Source organism: Apium graveolens, chromosome 4 (assembly GCF_009905375.1).
Source record: "Apium graveolens cultivar Ventura chromosome 4, ASM990537v1, whole genome shotgun sequence".
NCBI lineage: Eukaryota > Viridiplantae > Streptophyta > Magnoliopsida > Apiales > Apiaceae > Apium > Apium graveolens.
Window position 1 is genome coordinate 55,384,186 of NC_133650.1, and position 10,394 is coordinate 55,394,579.

The 10,394-nt window shown below is 33.5% G+C and overlaps 1 long non-coding RNA gene across 3 annotated transcripts; it reads right to left on the reverse strand.

Annotated features, from left to right (window-relative positions):
* Positions 1-998: 998 nt before the first annotated feature.
* Positions 999-3,973, reverse strand: LOC141716743 (uncharacterized). 3 transcript variants are annotated; one of them, XR_012573333.1, is made up of 5 exons: positions 3,654-3,973; positions 3,162-3,361; positions 2,334-2,413; positions 2,160-2,253; positions 999-1,650 (listed from the first exon to the last, which is right to left on the reverse strand). It is a non-coding gene; the product is annotated as an uncharacterized LOC141716743 (long non-coding RNA). The 3 variants fall into 3 exon arrangements; XR_012573332.1 differs by having other exon boundaries at positions 3,650-3,973; XR_012573334.1 differs by having other exon boundaries at positions 2,334-2,447; positions 3,650-3,973.
* Positions 3,974-10,394: the final 6,421 nt, after the last annotated feature.

Consider the following 10,394-nt stretch of genomic DNA (forward strand, 5'->3'; position numbering starts at 1 on the left):
CACATGTCCTGGACAACCCCATATTTGAATGTGTCTTAGACTCGGGTTGTCCCCGGTTCACAATTCTAAGGGGGTCTTAGGAACCGATTTAGAAGGTACTAGGTTTAGAAGATAACCTGCTGTTTCTAAGGCATATCCCCAAAATAACTTGGGTAAATCCGAATAACTCATCATCGATCTAACACTCTCTAAAAGAGTATGGTTCTTTCTCTCTGCTACACTATTCTGCTGGGGTGTGCCTGGTGCAGTTACACTACAAGAAAAATGTCAATATACATCGGTTTTTGGCCGATGTCTATGTTGTTAAGCAACCGATGTTGATGTTGGTGATGTCTATTCTAGACATCGGTTAAAACCCGATGTCTTTACTCGATTATACATCGTTTCTAGTAAAAAAGTTGATGTCCATGCATTGTTTTTTTACAAAATATGTTAGAAATAAATAATTTTAAAAATAAATTACACCTATTACAACCTATTAAACATATAATGAGCTATGTTTTTTTCACATAGATATCGAATAATTTCATTTATGTGATGTAAAATAAGATATTAAACATCGATTTATTCAGTAAAAAATGATGTCTATATTTGCACATAGACATCAGTTTTATCCCAAACAAATTGATGTCTATGTTCAATTTAGACTTGAACATGTTAGTCTTTGACATCCGTTTTTTATCAAAAAGCCATGGACCTTAACTTTTTTGACATCAGTTTTTTTCTTTAAAAGTGATGTACAATTACTTTTGAGATATCAGTATTTGTTCATTAAAAGCGGTGTACAATTATTTTTTGACATCAATATTAATTCATTAAAAGTGATGTATAAGAAGTTTAAAGACAAATATAAATTTCCATTCAATATTCAATTTACTGTCAAAGGTGATGGCTATACAAATGTTTCTTTACTATTGTTCATGAAACATGGAAGTTAGACTAAGAAAACAAAATTTTAAATTTATAGGCAAACCACTATAAATATTACAAAGCCTACGTTACTCTCATGGAAGATTACATTCCCAAACAATTAGAAGAAATTCACTACTATATAGCGGTTGTTGCTGCTTCATGGGTTATGAAGAAACTACTACCTATCCCATTTGGGATGGAAAATTAGGAAGTTTGTGCTTCAATCAATGCACCAACTCCTTCTCCAATGGAGCATTACATAAAAGTATGTAAGCTATTTAAAGTAATACCAGTTTTCCACTCCAATGTATCAAAATGATGATGCCAGCCGTAACTGTTATCGCTGCAGCAATTACTATCCATACACATAAGATATTTTATTTCCACTTCCTGAGGTTAAGAATAACCAACAAAGTGAATATTTATATATACTTGCACCAGTTAGCAACTAAAGGATATAATTTTTTTTGAAAGTTTAACCATTGACATATATGCAAATTTATAATTAAAATTAAAAATATATTTAAAAAGTTACACAAGAATAATAAATTACACATAATTTTCAATAAACTTTTGCTTTCACCAACTTTTGGTGCATTGTTGTCAACAATCATTCCCTTGATTTTCATTAACCAATCACAATGACCCCTAATATTTTGAAGTTAGGATTCATCTTGAGCAATTCAAGCATCTTTACCCTATGCATCAAATGTATCAGCCCTTCTTGTCATTTTCTTCCTGGACGTTTAATAAGAACAGTTAGTCCCGCCAAGAAAGAAACGAAACAAACACAGCTGTCAAATGATTAGAGACCGGTCAATGATCAAATCACCAAATTAGTTGCAAAAAATGACTAAAACTTGTATAAATAAACAAATAAAACCTTTTCCCGTGACTTGCATTCATTAGTGTGGCATGCAACTGCAGTTTATGCAGACATTTTTCATTAAGAATAAGCCTCACAAAACAAAGTTATAGAAAAAAAGTCTATAACATCAGTATCATGCGAAATGCATTATTGTATTTATTTTAATAATATTACCATTCTACAGCAAGGATAATACATGATTACAATTGTACTGAGTTGTTTAAAACCAGAGGCTTTATCTCTTGCTGTTATATAAGATGACTGCAAAATGATCTCTTCATAATCTAATTCATAATGCAAAATGCACTAGAATTTGTACTGGAATTTTAAATGATTACACTAGTATTAACAGAGCTAATAAATCAAGTCAATCAAGTACCTCTGTATTTTTGGACCATGTCAAGCCCATCAAAAATACGAATTTTGGAATCCTCTGATGTTGTCATAACTGTTTGGGAATCCTGCTCGAGGAACTACACAAAGCAAATGTTTCTTTTAACAATGTTACATAACTTAATCAAAGGAAAACTAGGCAAGTATTACAGTTAGAAACCTGAATGCCTGTTATTCTAGTGCCTGAGCATCTCTTTTTACCATGAATTTGAAATTCGGTAGCAAGTAGGAGATCATTGCCTGCAGAACCTCGACTTTTGTATTAGGTACTACCCTAAAAAAATATAAATAGATGACACACATTTAGAAGGACACATGCATCTTCTATTTTAAGAACTATATATTTCAAAATAATTTCCAGCTGGGACATATAAAGCTAATGTCTTTAAAGGCAAACTATATGATGTTTCAATTTGAGTCCACTCTATTTTGTAGAGTCACCCTCAAACAACAATAAAAACTTTATGTTGCCATCATGTGGTACTTTTCTGGCACTGTCTACAGTATGAGCTTTCTCACTCGAACCTCTGTTCCTGTATATAAAACATATTCGACCGATTATTTTGATTTAGCATAGTAGCATCCTAACATTGTGCACTTGAAGGAATGACCGATGAACCTTTTAGCTTCTTCATCTATTCGCTTCATATCCAGTTCTATTCTAGGAGTGTTTTCGGTAAAGATGATGGCTCACAAGTATAAGGTTCCATAGAGAAAAACTATACAAATTGAAATTGCACCACATAACCAGACTATTTTGAATATATTGGCCACAAAGTCAACTTATTTCTGATACATTCTACGATTAGTTTACTTTCATCTCGTTTTTTACTTATCCTCCAAATCTTAGGATCCAGAAATGAATTTTATGAGATTAGAATTATTCTAGAGATTCTTTGCATAGATAAATACTTACTGTCCAGTAATAAGTTGGGGAACAGTTAAAACATTGAACTATTTATGTAGGAAAACTGCTTGTATTACTCACTTCTATTTTCAAAGCTGCCTTGGTAGAGGCACGCTCCTAATTAAAGGGAGAGAAGATGGAAAATGCTTGAAGGTTTCTGTTGTGCAACGCTTGTACGGATGATGTGGCTTAAAAAGTGTTGCCTTTGGCAGCCGTGATTTCTTCCAGTAGTCCTCAGATGGTGAGCCACATAACTTGAATATTTTGTGTAGTTGCTCCATCTAACGAGCAACAAAATTTTAGAAGAATATAAATTGTCAATCAGCATAAAGAACAGAGATACCAATAACTGCGCCACCAGAAATTAGATCAAGTTGATACGTACTACAATTGAACCTTGACTATGTAGTAACCGATAAAATATTAATATCGCTAAAATAATAATTACAGTCAACTAACAATTATTTATAAAAAAAAGTCAAGCTCCTCAACAACTAATATATATAGGACCTATCAAATAAACTCTAATTATCCCAATTGAACATATATGAATATAAAGAACAGGATACCTACAGTCTTCAAGTTTGATGGTTGATTTCTTCTCAACACCGAGAACGATAGTATCGCTACCTCTAACACCGATGGCAGCATTACCATACAGTACTTTAATTTGGGTTTCAATTTCAAAAAATCCCCAATTCTAAAAACTAGGGTTTCGATTAAAGGATTTAAAGGAAAAGAGAGCATAGTAGATGTGGTGAGAAATGGTGAGCAGCAGTGAGTGAGAGAGAGAGCTGAGAAGGGTGTGTTCTTGATGGAGAGAGAGCTGAGAGAGAGAGAGAGAGATAGCGCGCCGTGAGAGAGAGGGGGAGTTGTGAGAGAGAGAATGTGAGAGTATTTGTTTTTAGTTTTTTAGTTTTTAGTTTCTATTTAATTTGAGAGGGAGAAACCAAAATTTGTTAAGGAGGGAGTAAATATTTTGTTAAAGGGGAAAATAATTAGGGAGGCCGCACATTCAATTTTTAAAAACTGAACTTAAGACATCGGTTTTCAAATAAACGATGTCTTAAAAATAGAAAGATATCGAATAAACACAGGGTGATGTCTATTATGCTTTAGACATCAGTGACATCAGTGATCGATGTCTAATATGTGATGTCTATTAACATTTTTCTTGTAGTGTTAGCTGGGATTCTATCCCATTCTCTGATAAATATTCCCTAAATTCTCAAAGCAAGTATTCTCCACCACGACCTTATCACAATGACTTGATACATTTATTAAGTTGCTTCTCCGTTTTAGCTTTGTACCTTTTAAACTTCTCAAAGCACTCAGACTTACGGTACAATAAATAAACGTACCCAGATCTAGAATAATCGTCAATGAATGTGACGAAATACTCATAACCACCTCTTGCTTGGATATTCATGGGTCCACATAAATCACTGTGAACCAATTCTAACACTTCTTTGGCTCTACTTCCCTTTGCCTTGAAATGCCTATTAGTCATTTTTCCTTCCAAGAAGGATTCACAAACTGAAAATGCCTCAACTTCCAATGAGCCTAAAGGCCCGTCTTCTACCAGTCTTTGAATCCTCCTCAAGTTAATATGACCTAATCTCAAGTTCCCAAGATATGTTTGGTTCAAACTAGAAGGTTCCTTTCTTTTAGTACAAGTAGAAAATGTGTTATTCAATTCCCTATTTTGCAGTTGCAGTGCAGGTTGACTAGGATTAATTATATACAAATTGTCTTGAAATATAGAACATATAATTTATTTATTCATCATAATAGGAACATTACGATCCAAACAAACATTTTAACCATCCATAGCAAGCTTAGAAATCGAAATCAGATTTCTTCTAAAAGAAGGTACATAAAGACAATTGTTCAAAACAAAAATCCTATCAGAACCAAAAGATAAATGAATAACTCCTACTGCAACTACTGCTACTTTCGTAGCAACTCCCATGAACACGTATATCTCATCATCTCTAAGAATTCTGGATAGATGGAATCCCTGCATAGAATTACAAACAGGATCAGTGGCTCCTGTATCTACACACCAAGTCCTCGTAGATATAGCCGCTATATATGTTTTCGTAACTAGAGAAAAAGACATATCAGTATTGTTTGTCTTCCTAGGAAGAGGACAATCCTATTTCTAGTGACCTGACAGATTGCACCTGAAGCACTTTCCCTTAAGCTTGTTCACGCCACCTTGAACTCCCAGTGCCTTCACAGCTTTCTGTGTCTGAGCCTTTTTCTTCTTCTTCTTCATACATTTCGGCTTAGAGGAAGAACCTTTCTCAGCCACATTCACTTGAACACTTTGCCAAAATAATCCTTCAGCTTCCTGAAGTTCTGTCAGGTTTTCCACGAGACTATACAACCTCTTTTTCATGTTGTAATTCAAGCGAAACTGCTCAAAACTCTTGGACAAGCTCATAAGGATAAGTCAATCTGGGTTTCCCCGTCAAGATCAGCACCAAGGATCTCTATCTCATTCAGATGCGACATCATCTTGAGAACATGATCCCTTATAGGCCTTCCTTCAGGCATCTCGGTGTTCATTAAAGCCTTCATGGCGAGTTGCCTAACAGCCCTATTATGATCTCCAAAAAGTTCCTTGAGATTAAAGAGCATATCTGCAGTAGTGGCCATAGACTAATGCTGATGCTGCAAAACACCCGACATTGTTGCGAGAATGTAATATCGCGACATCTCATCAGCTGTAATCCACCTTATAATACTCTTCAGCAGTCAACACAATGTTCAAATTTTGTTTCCATTCAATATAGTTAGGTCCGGTAAGTTGTTTATCCTTAAGTATGGTGAACAGTGAATTAAAGCCCATTATATCTTGAGAATCATGCAAAAAACATCACATAACACATAAAGGATGCATTAAATATTAAGACCTATTGGTTCCTCTAACAATTATTAAAATTAATGCACTAACATTCAAACACCATAAGTTTCTGGTATGCCACGATGTGTGACATGTATACCACCTAAATTTGTTTAAATGTTACTTTGGTCCTATTACTAAATAATACGCCATGTTGTGGTGGTCTATATTATTTTTTATAGCTAAGTGTATACCATCATCAAATCTTAAATTAAACATAATTATACCAGATGCCATCAAATGATATCTTATAATTATATGAAATCTATGAAACTAGGTATTCCACGTTGGGTGACATGTATACCTTCCAATATTCGTTATTTATTTAAGAAGTCTATTCTAGCAATTTCTTTAACATTCTAGACACCATTAATTATATGCCACTATGGGTGACATATATATAATTTATATTTGTCTTTATGTTAAATTACATATAAATAATAATGAAGACCATGGGTTTTAATTTCATATTAATTCCCTCTCCCACTTATTATTTACTTTGAGGATTATAATCTAGATGCATCATCCTATGTTATTTCTTTGAATTCCAGATGTATTATGTCAACAACAAAGAAGACATAACATAATAACATGCTCTCATGATTAAAGAATTAATTAATATAATCCTATGTCCATGTCATTCTAGAATGCTAAGGGTTACTATCACATGGCATAATAACACAGACAAGAAACATATAGTAGCAATAATCAAGATCAGCAGAAATTATGTAAAACATAATAAATCACAATCACTATTATGGCCCCATATAATCTGATCAATGGATGTCTTTGATCATCCTCATAACTACTTGAAAACTGGGTTAATATGTAACACCCCCAAATCCGGGGTCGGGGATCCGGGTTGTCACGAGTTCCATTTCCCTTAATAACACCCAATCTTAATAAACAATCAACTACTCTGTACTGTGACCCCACAATAAACACACACACCACAAGTTATAGTCTCAGAGATGAATATCCAAAAATAACACGAGTCATTTTATTCCACAATTATATGCTATTACACCTTAAAAGGGTTTCTGAATAAATTTACATTTCTTTGCCATTATTATAATTGATAAAGATACATAAGTCTGGTACATCAAAAGTTGAAAGCCTAGCCTATTGGTAGTTCCTACCTCAGCTACAACGACACCAACGCCTATAGAAAACTGCGGAATGTTTCCTATCTGCTCACGAATTAGGAGCTTGGTCATGTTCATCTTGTCTATCTGATGTTGTGTGATGAAAGAAGAAAGCAAGGGTGAGCAACAAGCCCACCAAAATAATATGTATAATGATTTACAATAAATGAGCATTCTCATAGTACTCATGAAAGTCTTGGTCAAGAAGAAATGAACCAAGTTTGATATCTTACCGCGACCAAGTCGCAAAATATTCAGTATATATATATACATATATACTTTTCACAATCTTTGAAATCCTCTGACATGTATAATATACACAGAGTTCCAGTTTATAACTGTATAAAAATATCGTTGCAAGGTGATCTCATATATCTAACCTTGTCTCAACGTCTTTCTGAAAATCTTTGACATGCACAAGATAATCATTTACTAGATATAAGTTTAAAAGATGAAGTTACAAGATACTCCAATATACTTATATCTTTTCCGAATACTACTTGAACTACCACCGTTCAATGTATAAATAGTTCATCCCATAGATTAAGCTACAAGACAAAACTTGAATAGATTCAATCCTTGAAATATCATTATAAATAATGAAGTTACGAGATACTTCATTAAGTCCCGATATATATATATATACACCTATATATATACATTTCATACACTCCTTTAAAACCGCTGTTATGAAAATAATAAACAGAGTTGCAATATCCAATGAATTTGGAAAGGAGAAAACCTTGGCATAAACCTGATATCTTGCTGATCAGGCAAAGATACCAATAAGTAACATTTTCTACTAGTAGATGGACGAATTCCCCACTGGTCATCACCCTGGCCGCAATAGGACCTTATGCTGGACTGCCACTCAGCCACTTACGCATTTGATGGACTCCCACTGAGCCACTTACACTTTCATGGGCGCCCACTGAGCCCATGTTGCTTATGCCGACTCAATAGATGGGCTTACTTCCCGAACGTTGGGTAAGTAATCAATTCATTTATCAAAACAGCAACCTCGTTGCGAATGTAAAATACACCATTGAGCCGGATACATCAAGTTTTGAGCGAGTATTTAAATCCCCTTCGAAAGGAAGATCTTAAATATAAAAATGAGTTTTGGGATCCGCTCTAACTTTTAAAATCATTTTGAAGACTCGAAAATATTTTTAAGAATGTTTGGAGTAATGCTGATTTAATGAAATAAATCAGTCCCGATATATTAGAAAATATCTGAATATTATTATTTAAATAATATTCCCAAAAGGATAATCTCTATATAAACAATTTGAAGTAGAAGTTTTAAAACTCATACTTGAAATGAATATTAAATAACCAAAGATATACTTATACGAAAGTACTATCTTTATTTGAATAATCGAAAATAAGTTTGATTATTGAAACATTATTCTTTAATAAAATAAAGAATAATATTTAATAAATAAGCGGAGTCATAAGCCCTCAAATGAATATTCAAAAATAATATTCATTAACGGAGTCAAAAATCCTCGAATGAATATTCAAAAATAATATTCATTAAATAAAATAACGGAGTCATAAATTCTCGAATGAATATTCAAAAATAATATTCATTAAATAAAATAACGGAGTCATAAATCCTCGAATGAATATTCAAAAATAATATTCATTAAATAAATAAAATAAAGTTACCGAATAAACCTTATTCGATTAATAGTTTTGAAAACTATATCAATATATATATATATTATACTCGGGAACATCGACTCCCGGTTTAGAAAAATGTTCACCTTTGGGTCCCCTATACAAAGGGTATACGCAACTACTGCTTATCTCTAGCATAGGTATTATGCAACTATAAGCAATTGAATCAACAATTAGATATCAAGATTATGAAACAGACATGCATATATACCATATCAGCATGCTCCAATATATCGCAAGATTTGCTAATAACATTCATGCACTTATCACAAGATAATGCATATACATATATACATCACAACAACAGTATAACGGGTAGAAAACTTGCCTGAGCGACTGGGGGTGATAAATGGCTTGGGACGAGTCAGGTAACCTATAAACAACATATAAGTTGGAATTAAACCAAAGTCGCTTATGAATCTATACTTTAACCAATTAGACCCTAACGTTCGCTTTTGCGCTTAACGATTCACTTAAGTCGCTCGAGTACCCTCAGCTCCACCATTTTTAATAAATTAACCATTAAGGGTTTTAAGGCGATTCTCTCGCGAGTGCCTTACCAACTTCCTAATACACTTTACATAAATGATTCATACTCCAATTAGTCATTTAAGGTCTTTAACCTATGTTTCAAGTAAGACGAGGGGTAATGGTTCGTTCGCGAAACGCCGTTACTTAAAACGGTCGTTTCTCCTAAATTGTATATCGGATTCAAACGAACCATATATCAAAACGAAGCTCGTAACATGAACTATCTAATCATGGCAATGGTCAAAACCTAACAGTGAGTTCTCGGGTCCTGACGTTAAGAACAAAAACAGTCTAAAGTAAATCGGACATTACGACGGCTATGTTTACGCGATTACCAATTTTTATTCTACTCCAAATCAACCACAAACCAACCACAATTCAACCATACATCCAAACTCCATCCATACATCACTACAACAGCCCCAACACCTCAAGTTTTTCCAATTTATATTAATCTGAAACATGAACTAAAACTATTCTTAAGTTCTTTAACTAATAACCAAGATTTACAACTCCAAAAAATCACAAAACCAACTAATCTCTACATACACAACAATCAAGCCTCTTATGAACTATAATACTCATATTAACCTCTTAACATTCAATAACAAAGCTAGGTTAAGAGATTATACTTTCCTTGTGAGTGGGAGTAACTAATTAGCTTGGAATCACCCTTGAAAGTCCTTACCCAAGCTTAATCTAAACAAAAACTCAAGAACAAAATGTTAAGTTTTTTGAAAAACACTATTCACCCTCTTCTTCCATGAATTTTAGGAAGAGATTGTGAAGGAATTTGAAGCTCAAACTTATAGGATAGCTATATCTATGCATAAGGAGTCTTAGATAATTACCTCACTAATTAACAAGGCTTGGATTTTGGATTTTTTCTTCTTGAAATATGAAAAGGGCCGAGAGCTTTCTTGAAGAAAAGTGAAGTCAACTTTGTGTTTTGGTGAAATGAATTGTTGGTTGGGTGTTTTTGGGTTTTGTTTTAATTATTTACCTTTTAACCATGGTGATTTTTGTGTGGTTCTTAATCAA